Source organism: Lupinus angustifolius, chromosome LG19 (assembly GCF_001865875.1).
Source record: "Lupinus angustifolius cultivar Tanjil chromosome LG19, LupAngTanjil_v1.0, whole genome shotgun sequence".
In the NCBI taxonomy this organism is placed as follows: Eukaryota; Viridiplantae; Streptophyta; class Magnoliopsida; order Fabales; family Fabaceae; genus Lupinus; species Lupinus angustifolius.
Genome location: NC_032027.1, coordinates 10,370,560 through 10,387,308, shown reverse-complemented (window position 1 = coordinate 10,387,308; position 16,749 = coordinate 10,370,560). Strand labels below are relative to the sequence as shown.

General features: G+C 32.9%; 1 long non-coding RNA gene across 1 annotated transcript; it reads left to right on the top strand.

Annotated features, from left to right (window-relative positions):
• On the top strand, positions 14,797-16,173 carry LOC109334128. The gene is made up of 2 exons (XR_002106068.1): positions 14,797-14,899; positions 15,895-16,173. It is a non-coding gene; the product is annotated as an uncharacterized LOC109334128 (long non-coding RNA).

Sequence of the window (16,749 nt, the reverse complement as noted above, 5' to 3'; positions counted from 1 at the left end):
ATAAAAAGTATTCTAGTTCATCTCATGAACTAAGCCTAACTTATTACCTCTAGGTCACACCTAGTTAAGTCTGGCCGAATTGAACAACAATTAAATAATACATTTATTTCATCACGCCTTATTAATATTACAAGATTACCCAGCTTTGCCATACCTTTATTTGTTGATATTAATTTTCACGAGTGTTGTTCATTGGAAGACATAAAAACTTATTATATAATCTTAAAGGTCTTTCTAAACAATTTATTTAACACGTAAATATGCATGGCATACACAAATAAGTTGTGATATAGTTATGATTGCCTAAGAATAAAAAAAGCTCATGTTGGACACATGTCAATGGACGAATTTTTCACACTCACATAGCTCCACAATCATACAATGCAATGCTTCACACTCTATCCTTTTCTTCCCAAAAAGCTCCCCTAAAGGTTTTGTTTGTTGGACAAAGTGATTCATAATTTATTATCCATTAATATTATTAAATACACATTATTGGTTTTCAAATTTAATTATTTTTTAGATCGTTTATTTCTCTCTCCCATTTTGTTTCATATCTTTCATCTCTCCCATTTCATTTTATATCTTCTTCTTCATCTCTTTCATTTCGTTTCATATCTTCTTCTTCATCTTTGTAAAAAGGTAAACTACCAGTTCAAACTTTTTTTTTTCGTTTAAAACAATAGATGTTTGTTCTTAATCTGTTTGATATTTTTTATGTATTTTTCTACCATCTTCGTCTAAACGTTTGCATTTTTACCACTTTTACCACTTGAGGACAATAATTGATTACTAGATGAGACAATAAGCTAGAGTAACAGATTACTCTAGAAGTAACTGATTACTCAAGGACGAATTTCTGAGTATTTCATATTTACAATATAAGTAATTGATTACTCTATTTAAGTAATTGATTGCTCTATGTAGGTATTTAATGTATGCTCCCCATTTTTCAGAAACTTCTTCTTCTTCCTCTTCACCTCCTTTTGTGCTAATCCCCATCCACTTCTAAAAATCTCATTTCTTGCTCTTTTTACTTGAAATTTGTAGTTATTCTTATCACCTTTTTCGATTCGAAACACTTTTCAACCATCATTTGCAACCGTTTGTCTGCATGCATTTCCATTGGGCAATGCGGGCGGTCCGTGGGCATTATTTAAGGAAAAAATAGAAAAAATTCAAATAAGTTATAATGTAATGTGATTTAATGTCTCAAGAAATTTTTTGATGTAATATGATTCGGTCAACTTCATATAAAATATCAAAGTTTTTTCAAAATTTTGTTCTCTTCTACTACTTTATTTAATTTCTTTTTAATTTTTTATTTAAAAATTAGTAATCGATGCCCGCGGGTTGGCTGCATGCTCGTTAGCCCGTTTTAAAACAAGTAGGGCATGTCATTTTGTCTGCTAAGATAATGCGACATGCTCATTCCACTTAATGTTTTGCGGGTATGTGCAGCCACGGGTCGAAATGTAGAAGGTCACTTGTTGCATGACTTTCTAAGCTATGTTGCGGTTCCAAAATATTCCAATCTTTCACAATTCAGTGATATGGAACTACAATTTATGTATGCTATTAAGTATAACATTCTTCTAAACTAGGCTATGATGGTAATGTGACAAGTCTGGTCTTTTATAGATTCTTAGAGCCCCTTACCTTATGATATAATCATCATTGCCATACTTGAGCACTTTGATATTTCCACTGCAAGGGAGTCCAATGTTAGAGATAGCAAGATTGATATGGATGTCATCATGAAAATTGGGATTCTTAGACCATATTGATCAATCGGCTACTCCTCTGCATGTCCAAGTTGAACTTTCAAGATTATCTAATCGATTGGACTACATGGATCTTAACGATGATAGTGACAAGCCAAAGTCTTAGGGTTATTGTTTATGAATTGTTGCTAGTTTCTATTTGATGATTTAGTTTTGAACTTGTTGAACTTTGGCTAGGTAATTTCATAATTTTTTGTTTAAATTTTATGAACCTCTTTCTATTAATGTATTATGCTATGTTGTTTAAACTTGATTCTATCATCTTATAGCATATATTTTATTGTTCATATATTTTACTAACCTTGGCTTAGCCTTCTTTTTGATAAAGTCAAAATGGGTAGAAAACTTGGATTTTTATGTTTCTTGGACTTAATATTCTAGGGCACATATTCAAAAACAATAGGGGAGCATACAAGATAGGGGGAGCATACTCAAGTCTCATGTAAAATTATATTCAGTACGCAAAAATTAGAAAACTCAATCTTTCAAGACGATTATCGTTTGTCATCATCAAAAAGGGGAGATTGTAAGGAAGATCTTGCTCCTGGCCTTGGCATGGTTTTGATGAAGATGGCCTTGGAGACATATAAGACAAAGCTTCAAGAGATGAAGATTTTATAAGTCTTCTATATTAGGTACTTTTGTCCTTAATCATTCATGTATACTTAGTCGCAATGCTCAAAGTGAAAACCTTTTTAAAATCAATTTAAAACTTAGAGTAAAAAAGAAACAATTTTCAAAAAGCTAAGTAATGGGTTAGTTGACCTTAATAACATGTCACTTGGACAATGTGAATAAAAAATGCAAGGAATATTCTTTTAGAAGCCTCTTTGAGTTTTTAGAATAGAAAATAAAAATAAAAACATGTTTTAAATGAGATCTTATCCGTTAGAAAACATTGCTAAGGATAAAGCTTAAAGATGATTTAGTTATCTTAATTTTAGGGATTTAGGTGGTATAGGTGGTATTATAAATACGAATGTTGGGGTTACTAAAAAATACATACCAGAGACACTTGAAACACATTGAAATACATCGTGAAAGGGCATTTTGAAAAATACACTGAGTGCGAGCAAAAGTGCAAAGCTAAAGGATCTAGTGCGGACGAGGACATTTGTTTGTCGTGCTCTCGTTTTTTGGTTGAATCAGGACTGACGGTGCTGCATACCCCACTACCTTGAGTGTTGATCCGAAGATCCACCAATCACACAACGAAACGCAGCCCCGGTTTCATGCACCCGATTGCACCGGATTATCGCACCAGCATGAATGCATGATTATATCTGGGCAAGAGCACAATTGAATCCGTGCAATCTTCCACTCATCCAACCAAAGTGCGCCATGTGTTCGGGCACAACAAGTCTTCATCGCCCAACCATTCATTTTCTGCCACATGTCCAATGAATTCCAGGCAGTCTCACACGTTAACTCCTTTTTCCAGCTAACTAGATTGATATTTCATTCAATCAAATACAGTTTCAATTACACTGGGCGTTCTTTTATTTACCAAACTGATACCACAATGTTACTTGGTAAATAAAGGATGTAATTGTATTAAATTTTTTTATAACATTACACAAGGGCCAATCTCAACAACGAAAATAAATATTTATGGTACTTGATGGAATAAATTACAAAAAACAAGGTAGTAAGAAAAGTAAATAATCAACCAAAAATCATTTTTATAATCTTTTAGCAACTAACTTTTTTTCTGAAAATAGTTATCAATTGTTACAGGTAAAAAGTCAGAATCTTTTAATAAAATAAATATAACTATCAATAAAATTATTTGATTTAATAAAATATCTTTCCATATAATAAACTTTATTATGTCAATATAATTTTTTGGGATTAATCAAAGATGGAGGGGGAGTTGTGGAAATGCTTCTCGCTCTCATTTTATCTTTGAATGGTCGCACTATGCTGCTTCCTTTCACTCGACTAATTCCTAAAATCAACAAAAATATGTTTTTAATTAAATTAGCGACTAATCAGTAATTAAACAATCATTTTTAAAATATCCAAAACAATTAAAACACTCAACTAACAACCATACTACAACTAAGAACTATGTGGCCTTGATTCCCTACCTAAAATAGGAATACATAGAAGCAAAGTCACATTGTTAGGCACAACAAAAAAATAAATAAAAATTGTTCATTTTAATAATTAATTCAATAACTAAATAATTTTAAAAGTATAAAATAAGTCATATAATTTAGAGAGGGGTACCGCTTAGAGCGGGCAGATGGGGTGCTAATACCTTCCATATTCCATAATCGACTCCCGAACCTGGATATCCAAAATGTAAAGCCCAATGCGATTGAGCTGAAAGATTTTTCTACATTTTGACAAAAATATAGTGGAGATTCTAATAAATTCGTGCAGCTGAAAATCACTGTGCGACTACTAATGACTCTATTGAGGATTTTTTTAAGAGAGTCTGACCCAAAATCACTAAAATATATGGCTAATTATACTTTTAATTTTAACTTCACACAAAAAAACCAAGTTGTAACTTTTTATTGTAAATAATTGTATATTGTTTTTCTATTATTTGTGTTATGTTGTGGTTTCAGGGTATCTTTCTTAAGAAGTATAGTACACAAATTTTGGTTCATACATATGCCCTACACCCGGGTATTAGTGATATATTTTTGAATAGCAGGAACATTAGCCTCACTGGTCATGGCCTTTGTCATTTCTAAGTGTTGGTGATTGAACCACTCATAGTGTTACCAAGTATTATGGGATAGCCGCCCGAGCTGAGCTCTTGTTTCTAACCCCATAATATTTGGGTTTCTCTTCTTTTGGAGAGTTGCACTAGGATGTTGTTCCTTAGATATTTCAAAAACCCTTGTAGGTGTACCTATTATGGACCTTGGGAAACATATCGTATTATATCATACCATATCATGCACAACTTGGTAATCTTGTCCCAAAAAAACCCAAATGTCACTTAAAGACCTAATGGTGTGAGATCTCATCTTGCAACATAGGCATTTGTGTAGTCACCCTTGAGGAGAATTCCCATTCCCCAAAAAAGGGTAATCATAGAAAAACCTAGGTAACTCATCTTTACCCCATATTAGCCTGAACTATATGACAAATTCCAACTCATTATGACACTTCACATATGGTGATGATGGCTAAACCACCCCCAAAAGAGGGTCCATTACCCTAAGGGGCATGCATTTTGCCTTATCACATGCATACGTCAACTCAAAAACAAAAAATACATATCCAAACATTCATTCATTACATTCAAAAGTAAAAATCTTCATTGATTTGCTTATGCATTCATTCATTGCATTCAAAAATAAAAATCTCCATTTATTGACTTATGCATAAATACATAGATAAATGAAAATCCACCATTCTTTGACTTATGCATGCATTCACTCATACATCCTCATTCATTGTCATAAAAAGTAAAAAAATAACATTTCATACATATTCCCCTATATCATAGCTTTCACGCGTTCAAAGTCATACACATCATATATTGCGTTTTCTAGCAGTCTTATGCATTCAAGAAAAAAGAAAATCACATGCGTTCTTATATCTCATGCATCATAAAAAGATTTGCATTGTCACACCATTCATATATCTCAACATATGCATAATAATACACGTTCCTTACATTTCATGTATTATTATGAGTTATATGTTACATTTCAATCAAAGTAACATGATAAAAATAATAATAAGGAAATATGTTCAATCCATCCATATCATGCGTCACTAAAAAACATTTTTCTACATGAATTTTATGATCCATTTCTAAGGGCACTTACCAATTGAAGATTGATTTTAAGAACTATTGTTGGAATTGATCGAAAGCAATCACGATTGAAGATGAAGAAATCCAATAGATATGTAGAATTCCCATTTTGTGATTGAGCTACACACGTCACACACGATAATGCATTGTCTCCGACCCTAGCTAAATTGGAGACCAATTTGATAAATTCTCCTCACTTGAGGACCCCAATCAAGGTCAAGCTACTCATACACTCATCCATATTTCATGAACAAAAATTTATTTTCTAATGCACATATTTAAAAGAATATATATTACTACATTGATCATGCAAAAATCTCACCATCTCACTACCTTATCCTATTAACCCCACTAACCATATTTATCCAATAAACACGTAACAAGATAAATCCAAATAAAATTAATTCATGCATTAATATGAGTTATTTGGTTAAAAAATTATTCAAAAATAAAATGGAGGATGATGCATATATAAGACTAAAAAGGATGTATATCTTTAGGCAGATTTTTCTCATGACACAATGCTTCTTTGTAATTCCCAAACACTAAGAAGATATCCCTAGTCACCCCATTTGAGCCTAGATATAAATGAAATGAGATAATTTTTGAACAACCCTAAATATTTCAATAGCCCAGAGAGGGTAGTTTTTCAACAGTTTTCCTTGTCATTCAATTATTTAAGAAAAAAAAATACAATCTTTCATAATCCTCGTGTGACTGAAGCATAAATCAATACAAAAATCATTCCTTGCTTAATGTGAAAGATAAAGCAACAAAAACAAAACAAAAGCTCGTTGAGTATCCTCTAGTAAAATTTAGGGCTAAAAAAAGTGCAAAGGAACATTTCATAGAAATGTTTTTCCTAAATCTTAGGCCATTCTAATTAAAACCTGGAAATCCTCTTGATAGTTGAATCTCATATTAGAAAGTTGTTGAAAATAGGATAAAGAAGTAAGATTAAGGCGGATATGGGAAACACACATTTGAGCCTTATATCATTTTATTGAAAACCCTTAGCCAAGCCAAGATACATGCATTAAAAGACCTTGTCAATAACTTATTTTCCTAGGATGTGCATCATGATAGAAAAATGCTGACTCCACTAATCTCATAAAATTTTGATAAATATATCTCATCTTTAATGCATAGGTTAAAATTCATTTTCTCACTATTACCATCACCTCATCACCACTCACAACCTAAAACACAAATTAAATTCTATCATCACCACCTCCACATCTACTGAAGCCCAAACTCAAAATAAATTCTATCATCATCAACACAATACCAGTCAAAACACAAATTTTGTTAACACTGCCACACCACCCCTCATATCCCACACTTACCAAAGTTTGCATGATCGTTGTTTTAGTTATCTTTTTAAAAAAGTTGTGCATGAAATAAAGAGTATTTAATGTAAAGAAATGTGGAAGCCTCTCAAACTGGCGCACATTTTGAGATGATTCATGATCTAAAGCCTTCTAGTCCATGTCTATCAGATCAATTTGACCAGAAGGATGGCTATGATTATCTCACATAGGGACAATTTTTGGGTTGATTTCACTTTCTAGTGGAAAGTCATAAGAAGCCCAAACTGGGCAATTTTAGGCTTGATCCCATCTTCTTGTGAAAATTTATGAAAAGCCCAAAACTGAGGCAATGGTGAAGTGAGTTCTTATGACTCTACTAGTTGAATCAATGCCTAGAAGTTAATGTCTCTCAATCAAACACATGAAATATCTTAGATTATTGATTCTCTTGAAAAAAGAATGACTCATTGTTCAAAACTTCAACTTTCTATCAAGTCAAGACATTTGAGGGTGATCACAAAATCAAAAAATAAAGATAAAAAAAAAATAAAAAGCAAAAAAAAAAGACTGCTAGGTTGAAAACCATCATGGACAATTTAGGAAAAGGAGAGTGGTTCTAAGTTGAAAATATGTAAAGGTGGCTTAGGATCAAAATAAAATGAGAGAATTCATGACAAGTACCTACATAAGGTATTATGGGTAAAAATTAGAGAAAATAAAATGAACACCCTCAAAGTGAAGGTTTAATACTACCCATACTCAATTAACTATGGTAGGGCAACTTTATGACCAATAACCACCTGAATGAAGACAAGAGATCAAAATAGGCACATTGTGACAATTTTTGTTGTTAGAAAAAAACATCAACACTTTGGAAAGAATTCCTCACCCAACCTACACTTGGGCATTATGAACGGGTTTAATCGACCTACTCAAGATGACATTGGGGAAATTTTATAGATCAGCTTAGGAGAAAGGCATCTTCAGGTAAACTGGGGCAAATTTGGATGATCGAAAAGCTATAGTATCAATCAACAACATACAACAAAGGTCACTTCAGTCGAGTCTACAAAAGTTGATGAGTTTCATCCGAAAATATGGAAATAAACCTTGAGTGATACATTTGAACATTTGTGCATGAGCCTTAGTCCTCATTCCATTACATTCAAACAAAACATATAATACTCATATCATACATGACATACATACATTACAACATAACCCTATCAATCAATGCATAGTCACATTCATACATTAATCATTACAATACAAACATCAACATGAGTATCATGCTTCAGATATCCCAAACAAACAAACAAAAAATTGCATATAATCATTCATTGCACATAACCATGCATTCAAAAATGCACCTCCACATTGTTCTTCCAACGAGCACAAACAAACAAAACATTGCATATAATCATTCATTATATACAGTAATGCATTCAAACATGCATCTCTACATTGTTCTTCCAATAAGTACAAACAAACAAAAGAAAACATTACATACAGTCATGCCGTCAAATATACATCTCTGCATCTTAGTTGCATAGACAATCTGTTTGACAAGTGCAAAAAATACCTAATTTTGAAGCACTTTTTGTGGAACTTATCCCATGCAAAACTTTAGAAAACCAACTTAATTAAATAATTTTTAGATAAATTTCTATAGTTGATATATATATTGTACACCTATTTTATATTTCTTTATGTGTGTTTTAGGAGAAATAAAAGAGAAGAAAAATATGAAGAAAAAATTCAAGCCAAAAGGTGTCCAAGTAGGCCAAAATGATGCACACATGATATGCTTAGGCTTAGCGTGGCAAACTATGTGCTTGGCTATAAGCATGACTCAACAAAATTGGCCTAAGTGAAAAAGCATGGAGTCAACATGAAGCTACTCACTAAAAAGCTTGGCCTGGACCATAAGCACACCTAGCGTGACCTACCACCAACTTGGCACGGTCAGACTCAACATGACATGGTTAGAACCAAGTTGGCATGGTTAGAACACAAGCCGACACACGCATGGCACAAGCTAAGTGCTCAATGAGCAACTTAGCATGGCACTATAACCACCCAACATGGAACCAAGCACTTGTCTAGATTGGACAAACAGCTTGCCAATTCATCATCAAGTACCAACCTGGCCAATTCAACCTGCTCAAGCATGTAGCTTAGCGGTGCCACATAGGCACTTGACGGTGTTCACCCAGCAAGTGCACCAAGTTGGCTTGGCAACCAAGCAAGATTACCTCATGCATGACATCACTCGAAGTAGCTTCTGTAGGCTTTTCGAAAGTAGCTCACCATAGCTGGTCCAAGTAGCTCACCATAGCTTGAGTGAGTTAGCCCCAAGCAGCTCACTAAGCTACTTGACCAAGTGACCAAACTCATGCTGAAGGGTTTGGTGTAGATCTTGGCGTGTGAAAATCAAGGCTAGGCGGTGGGGTAGATGCCTTTAAATAGAAGGCACTTCTCAACACTTTCATACATTTATTCTTCACTTGTGTTCTTCACCAAATTATTCTCGAAAAAATTCTCTCCTTTGGAACCAAAAGTATCTCATCCTTGGATAAAAGGCTAATGCTCCTACATATCGATTTGGATTATGGTGTAATGTTATTTCTTGACTTCATTTGTATCATATTTTGATTTCTATTTATTCAAGTTATTACATTAGGTTATTTATTATTCTTTGAGATGTTCTAAATGCGGTTTTAGCTTGATCACCTAAAACTCGATTTAAAGATCCAAAAATGCTTCTTCTTAAAGTGTTGACAGGTACACTAAAATGTATAACCTACACCGTAGTTCACTTGCCATATCAAATCCTCTATTTTAAGTAACTAGTATTCAAGGCTAAACAATGTTAACGAAGCCTGAAGTAGGGTGTGAAAACCTGCTCCAACGAGTGATAGTTAATTAATATTTAGTGTATTATACAAGGGTTGAAAATCATCTTTTCTAGGCCAGAACACTGGGTGGAAGATTAATAAGTGATATATGGAATTAACCAAAGTATAAAACATAACTTACATAATGTTTTCAAAACCATTTAAGTTAGTAAATAATTCCATCATTCAAACCAAAACTTCTCCTCAAGAATTTGTCAATATTACTTTACATTTCATTGTCATTTTATGAAACAACATAAACCAAAAACCTTTGAAAGAGATAACCCTATAATATACTATAATTGAATCTTGAATGAGATGCAAGTATAGTAAAGTGTTATCAATAAATTTTATTTGTTCAAAACATAGTCTATTAACAAAAGTGCAAGTCAATTCATGATTTGTAACATTGTAAATAAAAGCAACATAGAAAAAGTACAATTCAATCAATGGATTGTTAATAGACAATAAAAGAGTGATGAATTAATAAATCTAACCGCTAACATTTATATTCTCTCATTTATTTTCCGCTACTAACATTTACTTTCTGTCATTTACTTTCCGCTACTGACTCTTTATTTTGTTTATTTACATTCAGTCATTTACTTTTCCGCATCTAACAATTTATTTATTGTTTTATTATTTTTATTTTTTATACCAACCTTTCGCAAGAAATGGTTCGGTTTATTATGAGATCAATCCTTTGCATGAGTGGTACGGTTAACTACTAACTTTATTCTTTTATTCTTTTAATTCTTTGATACCAACCTTAAACGATATGCTTAACTTAATAAAAAGAGACCGACCTTTTATGATATGGTTAACTAGAACCTAAAAGAGAGTAAATAAATAAAGTCATAACTCCAATAATAACTTGGGACCCAATAAAATCTTTGTTCAATAGAATGGCGTCGCTTCCGGGGAATTGCTTTAGTTATAGAAAATTTTATATAGCATATTATATCATTAATAATTGTGGATAAAAGTTTTCTTTTACTTTTTGTACAAATTTGATTTTCAATTTGTATGAAAATGTAAATTACAAACCTTTTAGAATTATTTGTCTAATTTATTTCTTACTGATATCTTTTTGGAAATAGACAGAAGTCTGTTTGTGCATGAATTTCAGGAACAAACAAACAAACATAATTTTATCTCGATCTTGAGTTAGAAAAGACTTTAAGGAAGAAAAACAAAGCACATACAAAATTTAAGCAAGCACAGTCTATTCATAAGGAAGTAGAATCTTCACAAATCCAAATTGGCAACAATCAACAATTTGCTGATGATTCAAGGGTGGAAAACCAACCAAATGTTGGTGGTTTTGTCAGTTTTACACCTTGGAACATGATCAAGATAGGCAGGGCATCCTACACCCAAAAACCACCTGATATGTTCATGCATATACACTTTCCATAAGGGATGTTCATGGATTTGAAAATAATTATCTCAATATTTTTCTAACCAACCGGTGAAAGTCTTTGTGAATTTGGGATAGATTCAAATCTATGTTAACAAAATTTCCAAACCATGGGTTTGATCTGCAAACCCAAATCCATATTTTCATGAATGGATTACAACATCAATATAAGTGGATTCTGAATGCAACTGCAGCAGGGCAACTTTTAACAAAACTCTCACATGAGGCCATTGATATCATTGACTCCATGGCCTTGAATGATCAGAAAAATCAACACCAGAGAGGACCACAACCAAGGAGAGGTGGAATTCTTGAATTGAGCCTAATGAATGATGTGTTGGTTCAACATAAATTGCTTCAACAACAACTAGACGAAGTGACCCAAAAGCCCAATGATTTTCCCAGACAAATAAGGGAATTCTCATCGAAGCAGGTTTTTAGGTGCGATAATTGTGTTGATGAACATGAAATGGGCCACTGTCAACCCCAGAATGAGGAAGTGCAATTTGTAGCCAATCCCCCGTGACAAAACTTTCAAAATAATTACCCAAGGGGGGGGGGGTAATAATCAGTATCAAGGAAAATCATCCTTGGAGGTAGGACAATCCTGTGAAACCACCATCTTAGTTCTATGCAAGAAACAATCAGTTCCAACACCCAACTCAGGCACAATTATTAAGCTAGAGGACACACTTAATCAATTCATGCAAATGACTATTGTTAAAGATTGTTTTTCGATGCTTGCTTTATTTTGAGGCAGCAAGTTTCTGATTATTTTATTTAATGACATGTAGATTCTTTGCTCTTCATCTCGACTTTGTTAGAATAAATTCCAATGCCAGTATAATGGTTTCAAGAATGTTCCTTTTATAAAAAACTTAGCTTTATTGAATTATTAACAATTTCATACCATATCAGCTTTGTTGGAATAAATTCAACGCCAGTATAATGGTATGAATTTAGCAAATTAACACAAGTGATAATGAGTGATATTTATTTTCGTTTTCCTTTATTAACTGAACTACTTCCTTATGGAAGGTTGGTAAAGAATAAATAAATAAAGAAATAAATAAATGTTAGTTGCAGAATTTAAATGACAGAAAATAAATGTTAGTTGCCGAAAATAAAGGATAGAAAGTAAAAGTTAGTAGTTAGATCACTCATTATAATTGTGTATATTTCCTTTTCACAAAGATACAATTTATGAATTAAATTGCACTTTGATTCAAGGTTTCTTTTTCTTTTCAACAAATAAAATTGATAAGTTAACACTTTACTATTTTACATTTGCATCTCTTTCAAGATTCAATTGTAGTATAGTATAGGGTTATGTCAAACCACAAGGAATTGCCTAATAGAAATGTGCTCATACTTTGTATCTTTTATCAAAATTAAGAAAGTAACATATAAAGTTATTTTTGTGATTTTATAAACTAAGAAACATGAAAAAGTAAAGAAACTGAGTATTTATAAATTCAAGAGAAAATTATAGTTAGAATGATGGAACAGTTTCTTGAACAATATTATCATGGAAACTACGCAATTTATGTGTTATTCTTGGTTGATTCCACACATCATTTCTAAATCCTTCATCTAGTGTCCTAGAATGAAAAGATGATTTTCAAACCTTATGTAATACACTAAATAATAGTTAAGTGTCACTCGTCGGAACAGGTTGTCACACCCTACTTCAGGCTCCATTAACATCATTCAGTCTTGAACATAAGTTGCTTAAAATAGATGCTTGATATGGCAAGTGAACTAAGATGTAGGTTATACTTTTTAGTTCACTTGTCAATAATTTAAGAAGAAGCATTTTTGGATCTTTAAATCAAGTTTTAGGTGATCAAGCTAAAACCACATTAAGAACTTCTTAAAGAATCAAAATAACCAAAGAAACAACTCACATAGATGAAGAAGATGAAGAGTACAAGAAAGTTACACCATAGTCCAACTTCTTGGAGCACTAGCCATCCGTCCAAAGATTAGATACTTTTGGTTCCACATGAGTTTTCAAAATCATGTTTGTGAACCTCATTTGCCAACTCCATCCTCTCTGAATATCTATGAACTAAAACACTAAAAACAACCTAAGAACACGCTCAAATGAGAGAGAACCGAAAATGAGAAGAAACATGGTATGTACAATGATTCAAAAGTGAAGAAATGGGTGTGCCTTTTATAGGCAATGGGAGGGCCGCTTAGCCCCCCATTCTGGCCGCTTAGCTCACTGGTGTGTCAACATCTTATCCCATCTTGGCCAGCTATCTTGGAAAGCCTATTTTGGGCTAGGTTGCATGCATGATGATACCTCCTACTTGCTTGTGTCATGCATGAGGTCATAAAGTTGGCTAAGAAGCTAGCTTTTGCTGGTTACTTGGCTTGTATCATCATTCATGACATAGCCATTCTTCTAGGCCAAGCAACCATTTTTATGGTGGGTCAGGCGCTAGGCTGACCTAGTTCCACGCTTAGCTGCCTGCTTGAGCAGCCTGATCTGATCGGTGCACGCTCAGTTGCTTGCTTGAACAACTTGGCTGACCTGGCCTAGTGCTTGGTGCTTGGTTGACCTGATCTAGTGCTTGGCTGGACAGCTTTGTGAGCAGATTTTATTTGGCTTTAATTTCTTCCCACGAAGACCAAGTTGCTTAGTCATGCTTAAGTTTTAAGCATGCACCTTACCATGCTTAGTTTTAAGCACACATGTTTCATGTAGTTTGGCTTGATTACTTCAAGGTGAAGCAAGTTTTCTTTCTTCAAGCCTAAGCATTCTTTTTTGTCAAATTTCCTACAAAACTCAAAGAAAACTTGGACAAGAGGTGATCAAAAATCATATTATGCAAACACACAAAATTTATCTATGAACTGTTCAATTAAGTTGGTTTTCACATTTTTGCATAGGATAAGTGCCATGAAAAGTGTATAAAAATTAGGTATTTTTGGCACTTATCATCTATGTCCAACCAGAAGAACATTAATCCATCTCTTCGGAACATGGAAAATCAGAAATCAACTTTTTCAGCCAATACATTAGTCAATCCAAAGGAGCATTGTAATGCGATCTTTAGGGGTGAAACTAGCTCATTTGAGTAGTAGAAAAGATGATGGTGAATTCAGAATTATTATAGGTAACATGTGTCAAGCTAATGACAGTAAATAAGCGCTTGCTGGGAGGTAACCTAGTGTATTTTAACAAATATGCATAACATTTGTTTTGCATATTTTTATTTATTCTTTTTAATTATTTTCTTTAGAAGTTCACAAAAGAAAAAAGAGAGAGTAAGGAGATGAAAAATTGGCCACAAAATAAAAAAGTTTTTTTTCAAATAGAACTTTAAAGAGAAATACTTTCTTTTGTGGCCATATAAATGTCTTAGGAAAAAAAATAAACTTGAATTCAAAAAGATGAAAAAAGTGCCGAAATGATGAATGGGCTATGCCAAGCCAATCTAGGCCAAGCGGGCCTAACAGGACCAAGCCAACATGGTCAGAAATCCTGACCTGACGCCTAGTTGGCAGGCAACTTGGTTGGCCAAGGACAAAATCCCTTAAAAAGGGGATTGCCTATTATCCCTTGATTACTTCACCCTTTTGACCATATTTAATCACTTCTAAGACTCATCTCCTCATTTTGAAAAACTTCTTCTCTCTAAAACAAAGCTCTCATCTCTTTCAGAGACTCATAACCTCAAGTTCTGCAACATGTAAGTATTCTAACTTTCTTCTCTTAAAAACTTTGATCTTTTCATTTTATGTTCTTCTTTTGAAACTTTTAGTTTGGGAAATTTTATAAAAAAAATCAAAAGAAATCCCAAACCAAAAAGTTTCAAAACTTTCCACTCTTGAAAATTTTATGAAGAACATACACATCATGATTGATTATTTTTGTCCTTTTCAAGATGAATATGTGTGTTGGTTGTTTTAGGAACATAATTAAACTAAGTTCATGCGAAACAGTTTCATAAAGTGAAAAATCTATGTTTGGACTTAGGAAAAAGTTTTAGATTTTTCACAATGAACATTCGGTTGAACCACAAATTTTGTGACCAAATTTTTGCCTTAAACATAACTAAATTAATGAGTCATAAAATAAGAACAAAGGGCTAATTTTAGTGACCAAAGTTTTTTTTTCAAAAAAATGGTTCAACTTGATAAATTGAATGAGTTTGTAGTCAAAATTTTGTGCAAAAATTTCAAAACTTTACACCACAATCAAATCTGTTTTGTGGCTGGAAAAGTGATTTAATCTGGCATGAAACTCGTTCAAATCATTCCATGACAAGAAACAACAAGAACATTGTTCTAAAGTGATTGTTTGCATTTGTTATGAAATTATTCTTGCAGTACTAATTCTCCATGAGCCAATAGCCTTAAGAACATCAAAGAAATTTGTTTTGATGCATAATTTGATTATGGGGCTGTTTGGAGATTAATATCACAAGAAAAGAACTTCAAAATTTTTGTTCTGGCCACTTTTTTTGAAAATGTTGAAAATAAGATAGAAAAAGTGTGATGTTGGGGCTGTTTTGAACATATTAAAACATCACGGAAATATATTTCTGCAACATTTTCACATCTTGACATTAATAATTAACCGAATTGAGCATAAAATTCTTGTGTACCAAATTGACAAATTATGCTTTGAATTTATGTATCTAACTCCTAGGATTGGAAATTGCTTGTTAATCAAATTTTGTAGGAGTGGAAGGTTTTTCTCAAGGAAAGGCAAGGAAGTTGCCAAAGAATCCAAATCAACTTCCAAAGACAACAAGTTCCAATGCAAGGAAGGTAAACAAAGGTGCAAGGAAATTACTCTTCGAAGTGCACCAATTTTGGAGAAAATGATCACTTTAGAGGAGGAGGAATTTGATAGATTCATGTTCTATGTGGTGAAATATGGATTGCAAAAACTTGCACAACCAAACAAGATGTTATCCTTAGACATTGTCAAGCAATTTTATGCCAATTCCATTGTTTCGGGAGATGCAAGAACAAATTGCTATACATGGGTTAATTAAAATGGCAAATAGTCAAAGGATGTCATCATGATTGACTTACTTAGTTTTGATTAAGACAAGGAGTTTAATAGAAGCTTGAAGATGTGGACATCACAACAAACAACATGCCAAAGACTCAAAGGTCAACGTCGTAGACATAGTATTATTTTCTTATTTTGGAAGTCCTAAAATGTTTGCCCTAGTGTTGAGTCTAGGTTATGTAAACCCTAGATGGAAGTCTCACAAAAGTATAAAATGAAATACATATAGGTTGAGGCATAACATCTAAGTATAAATATATGACAAGTAATATTCATGCATTTGCATTAGGTATACATGGTTTTTGTGCACAAAAGAATCATCTATTTCAAAATCGTGCGTTGCATATTCTTTAATCATATAAAATGTTTACCATGCATTAGGGAAATCATTTTCATATACACATTAATCTATTAACATAGTTGATAATCAATTATATATTGTTGAAATATGTTAATCGATTAAGGATTAAGGATTGATGTAATGTTGAAAGGTATTTTTGAGGAGGTTTTCCCCTC